The sequence below is a fragment of the Dermacentor andersoni genome, chromosome 1, assembly GCF_023375885.2.
Source record: "Dermacentor andersoni chromosome 1, qqDerAnde1_hic_scaffold, whole genome shotgun sequence".
Lineage (NCBI taxonomy): Eukaryota > Metazoa > Arthropoda > Arachnida > Ixodida > Ixodidae > Dermacentor > Dermacentor andersoni.
In genome coordinates this window covers 81,486,762-81,492,761 of record NC_092814.1, presented here as the reverse complement: position 1 = coordinate 81,492,761, position 6,000 = coordinate 81,486,762, and positions in this window count along the sequence as shown.

The window sequence follows — 6,000 nt, the reverse complement described above, 5'->3', positions numbered from 1 at the left end:
TCTAAAGTTGTGTGTTCTTGTTTGGGCTTAGGCTGGAAGCTCCATTCAACCCACCGTGGTCGCTTAGTGGCAACAGTGTTGGGCTGCTAAGCACGAGGTCGCGGGATCAAATCCCGGCCGCGGCGGCTGCATTTCGATGGGGGTGAAATGCAAAAACACCCGTGGTGCTTGGATTTAGGTGCATGTTAAAAACCCCAGGTGGTCCATATTTTTCCAGAGTCCCTCACTCATAATCAGATCGTGGTTTTGGCACGTAAAAGACCATAATTTAATTTTTTTGAAGCTCCATTCAGTGCCAGCCTCAAATAATCAACAAGACAGGCGCCCCCGTTTCCACTGGCCAACATGCATGTGTAATGACAGAGCCTACAACAGTGCTCTAGCAAGTCTGCAAATAAGATAAAGGTTCCAATGTCTTGTTTATTTAAGCAGATAAAACATGTGCTTGTATTTAGCACTAGTCTTTTCTGTCACAAACAACTGCCAACATTTGGCCAAAAGCTTCATATCTGGCTGTTTGCCTCCCCCTTCACACAAGTCTAAACATGTAAATGAATCATTAAGCTTATCTTTTGCAGTTAAAGCAAATCTGAGAAACTAAGAGTTAATATGGAACACACTTTTATTAATAATTCAACAAGGTGAAGCAGCAATCTCCTTACACCTTCACAGCAATAGAGTAGCATTGTAGCAAACATTGTAGCAAACATAGTAAAAGAAATGAAGTGTTGATGCAGTTTTCTTGTGCTGTGTCAAAAAAAGTAAATAGACTTGGTTTTAAGCAAAAGGTGCAATAATCAGGAGCTACAGTAGATGCATAATTGGTAACAAGCTAAAAATTCAGGTACAAAAATGTCCCACATCTGCTCTTCATCCCTATGCACTCCAGAAAACAGTTCCCTTATTGCTCACACAGGCTCAAAGAAGTGCAAGAGAGATTCAGCTGTGAACTATAAATCTGCAGTATGCTTTAGTTGCACACTGCACAAACAGCCAGGACTGACAGGTGTGGTAGCGAAAAAGACGCCTGTCTATACAAATGCATGTGCAGTAGCAAACACGGTGGACATTGCAATGGTCAGACAAGGGGTTATCCAGTTGTCACTTCCAAAAATCTTCCACGCTGCCCTCTCCCCCTCTCCCTGTAGAAGAGCAAGGTCATACACTGCTGCTGAGAAGAGGCACCAGTGAAGACAAGCTAATTCCTCCTCTCCCTTGAGGAGATCTATGTTATTGCCAGCACTCCAGGACCTGACTAGGCCAAAAGTGAGAAAGGTGTATTGAAAGGATGGAGAAGAGGGGAAAGTCAACAAAGACAAATGGCTGATGCATACCTACAAATTCACATTGAGTTTTGTTTGTCCCTGCATGCTGTAAGGACTGACTGGGTAGTTTGTTGTGGATAATGTGGAAACGCCCAAAACTAGGAGTATGAAAAAAAGGTAATGGACAGTGGTGCTGACTTAAAATGTTTGTGTTTATTCTACTGAGGGAACAATACGCTTGCAACACAGCCAACAAAAGAAGAGATAAAGTGATCTACATAGGCCTATGCCGTCATGCCCTCTACTTATCTGCTAGCTCTCACAAAAGTATCTCTTGCTTGCTATAAACAATTCTCGTTTGCTTAAAGGGATACTAAAGAGAAAAATAATTTGAGCTGTATTAATCAATTATATTTTTACAATACAAAAAAGCCACTCTTATGAGAGGAAGCTTGGCAAGTGTGAAGCTTGGCAAGTGCGAAAAGATGCAAAAACGAAAGACTGGTAGTGATGCCTCATTGAAGTTCCTGCACCAGCTTGCTGGAACTTCATTTTTGATGGCAAGTGCTTGGGCCTGGTTAATTTTTCATCGCTTATGGTGGACTACATCGTATTCTAAAAGACACAAGCACTGAACTTAGCAAGTTTCAAGTACTTTTACTGAGCCATAACAGTCCAAAATAGGAAAAAATAGTTTGAAATTGATGATGTCACAATGTTGTACTGGCACTAAGGTTCTGGAGCGAAATTCGAAAAATAAACTTTGACCTTTATTTTCTCTTCTAATAATCAACCTATTACCAAAAATAATGAATATATAGGTTTGAAATAATACTTTATCACTCTGAAATGATTTAGCGTTTCTCTTTAGTGTCACTTTAAAAAATCAATGGACAGCTTGCTAATGATTCTGTCCTTCAACTCGAGAATACACCTTGGTTCCAAAGTAAACTATTTTTCTATCACCATATCCGAGGAGCACTTTGCAGTTTGAAGTTCAGGTATGTAGCCACAATTGCAGCAATGCAGCCTGAGGTGTTCCGATAGTAGTGGTGGGATTGCAATGAAGTAGCACTTCCTCCTTCCCCTGAACTTTTATTCTGGGTAATGAAGCACACTCTCCCTTTAACTGGCAACAAATCACTACGAGAAAGAAAGTATTGTTAAATGGACAATAGATGCAAACAGACAAACGTACAGAAAGGACAGACAATTCAAGTCTGTCATCCATTTTAGCAATGTTTTACTAACTTAGCCCAGCAAGAAGTAGACCAGCAGATATCTGCAATGGCTGCCTCCACAACAAGAGAACGCAGCTGTGCTTTCTTTCTGATGTGGAACACTTAAATAAAGCTGTTAAATATAGACCCCAGCTGTTTCCACAGCTAGGCTACATGGTTATGCGGACAGTACCAGCAAAAAAAAAAAACTAATTCAACTTATTGCTTAAAATTTACTAATTCGCATTTTAATTAGTCCTTTTAGGCCACATGTTGCAGTTATGAAATTGAAGCCAAGCAGCAGTGGTCATGTCCGCTTAGCAGAAATCCTAAGACTAGCATCTCTTTCAAGGTAACCATCCTTGGAATATGCTACGAAATACATCAGCATTCCATTTGTTTCTGAAAAACCATCCTCTAGCAGTTCGTAACAATCTTAACTGAACCGCCAATGCATTTTTTAGCAGATTTGACTTCAGTACTGTACTGCTTCAATCTTGCAATTATTGCATGCATTCTAAAGTGAAGAAATATAACATAATCAGCATATTTTAGGTAACTAGCCATATTTATTCCTGAAATTTCCTTTGCTGCTAACACCTGCTGCTATTATGGCTGTCAGAAAATTTACCAAAATATACTTTTTATTTGAATCAGCTACTGACAATTATGACAACATTTTATAATTTAACAGTGAAGTTTCTGGTGTATTAAGGTAAGTCATCACATTTGCAAATGTATGCACCCCTCCCCCCCTCCGAATAAAATCAATTTACAGCATTTTAAGCACCACAAGACATTGAAAAACATGTTGCATAAAGAATTGTGTAGTGTTTGTACATTTTTTATTCAGAATGTATAGACAATTTTTGAACTTGGCGAACAAGTGCATGGTGGCTAAAAAATATAATTTTCGACACTTTATTTACGTGAACACTCACAACAAATAGATGTTTCAATAAGCCTGTGTATGCTCCTTCCTTACCATGCTGTGTAATAGGATAACTGAAACACTAACATTTAAGGTGTATGATCTTGATTTAAAATTGTCTAAAAATGGTAGTTTATTTTTAGTGTGCAAACTATGATGTGCTTCGACTCAACATAGCATTCACAAGTAGTTATCTGTCCACAGAGAATGAACCACTGATCCCTACTGCGATAACTGGTTGAAAGATCGTGTCACCACTGCTTGAGTGCCTTATGTGTTGCAAAGATGTAGTTCGCAGCATCGAATGGACACAATTCATTGCATTCCAGTGACATTACATGGCGTCCATAAAAATAGTGGGAAGCCTTGGGTTTATTCTCTTCTTGAACAGCTCTAGCCGAAGTTCCCTTCATGTTATAGAAAGGCGAGAGTTTTTTGCCATTGTCTTCTTGCCTGTATCATCAGCTTTACCTCCATGTATTTATCAACTTTTTTCTCGCCTTCTTAAATCCTGATCCCCTGCCCCCTCCCTAAGCAGAGTAGCATGTCAGCAGTCATACACATGCCAGCAAAAGTTGTTTTAAAAAAGAGCTGCTCTCTGCTGCTTTGCACTCCCGCAAGGCCCACCATCGAACTGTGCAGTACTGCTATTAGCGATGCACGTGTGGCAGTTGTACACTTTGCACAGATGTACAGTACGCCTACACACATTGCGATATCACTGGCTATGGTGCAGCACATTAAAGTTGACCTGCATGGGGAAACAACAAAAACAAGCAGCATGCTTAGCAAGGGAAAAAAAAAACAGTAAGAACTAGTGATAAGTCCAATTTAATTGGCAGCATGTTATTCACAGCAACAGTGGTCAGAAATTGAGGAATTAGCTTTTTAATTTGCAACATGCATTTTGCCATTATAGAATGAAGACAGTCAATGCTCAAGGCATGTCCACATGGTGGGTATACCAAGACTTGCAACAGTTCAATATGTCATTATGCAAATGTTCGTGGAATGCATTGTCATTTCACATACTTTCTGGGGGAGAGTCACTAATAAGAGCTGAAGAGCTTAGCCGACATGCCCTGTATGCTACCCCAGGTGATTAGGGTGAAAGAAAACAAATGAATAAAAAAAATGCACACACAACTGCAATGCCTTACACTGCCCTGTGGGGCAAAACAGTGTGGAACACGAATGCATACTGCGAAAATTTTAGGGGCCAAATCTTTAAAACTGGTCTTTGATTTAAGAGACCAGCCGAAGTAGTTTGCAAGATTGCTGTATGCAATAGTAGCATTAAGCATGCAGCGGATCCGAATGTTTGAAGTGTCAAGTTTTTGGCAACATCTGCAAGTACTGTCCATCAAGAGACAACCAAACAAAACAATGCATGTCTAGAATTCCCCCCCCCCTTCCAGAAAAAACAGAAAAAAGTACAGTATGTATTATGTTTAGAGAGAGAATAAACTTTATTTACACACATATAAATGTTGCCCCTGAAGGCAGTGCGTCGCCAGTGCTCGAGGGACCTAGTCCAGGGCCCCGCTGAGCCTTGCCATCCTCTCTGCCCTTTGGACCAGCCTAAGCTGGTCTTCAAGGGCCGGGCTGGAGAGCAGTGTCTCCCATTGTTCCTTTGTATTGTTCATGCGATATTCTTAATTGTGTAATGTACACTCCCACGTGATGTGGAACAGAGTTGGTGTGGTTCCACACCATGGGCATATACCTCTGCAAGCTGTGGGGTAGAATACATGTAGCCTGTGTCAGTTTACATTTGTCTGGAGTATGCGTAGCGATGCAGACTCCATCGCTGTAAGACTTATGTAGTGGTGCATCCCGATTTGTAAGCAGTCATTGGCTTTTTCCGATAAACAATTGAAATTTTTGCACATGCAATGATATCAACGTATAAAATTTTCGCTTTGATTGTGCAACATGTTCACTTGGCTGTGACTCATGATGGCTGAGTGTGCAAGTACAACCTGGTTTTTGATTTTAAAACATTGTTGGAAATTAGTGCAGTGCATGTGCTTGTGTCCTCTTTCGTCCCTTCTTTTAATCACAGCTGCAAATTTATAAAATGTGCAAGATGAAGCAGCAAATAGATGCCCAACCCAAAGTATACTTCTTGGTCTTACACAATACTTCCCATACAAAGCTGCAACCCAAGTTAAAAGGGGGGGGGAAGCTGCAAAATACTTAGTGGAGATTATGAAGAAAGCCCACTGCCAATATCTTGCAAATGCTTCTCAAATTCATAACTGAGGGTGAACTTTACCACAAATGCAGAATCTGTCCAAAACCTGCTGTATGCAATGAGGGCTGTGCCTGCATCCCTATTTAAAGAAACAAATGAACAAGCTCATTAAGGTGACACTTTTTCGACGACTTGGTTCATATTGAACTGCTAAGGAAGATTAAAAGTATCAGCCCCATTACTGTTGATGCACTGAGAAAAAAAGCTCTCCACATAAAATAAAAGAGGTGGTGCTATATCGTTATCAGCCAGGTTTAGCTTAGTGCCACTTATGCTCCACTCGCATTTAACGCACCGAGATGCTGCAGGGAACTACATAGATTTATT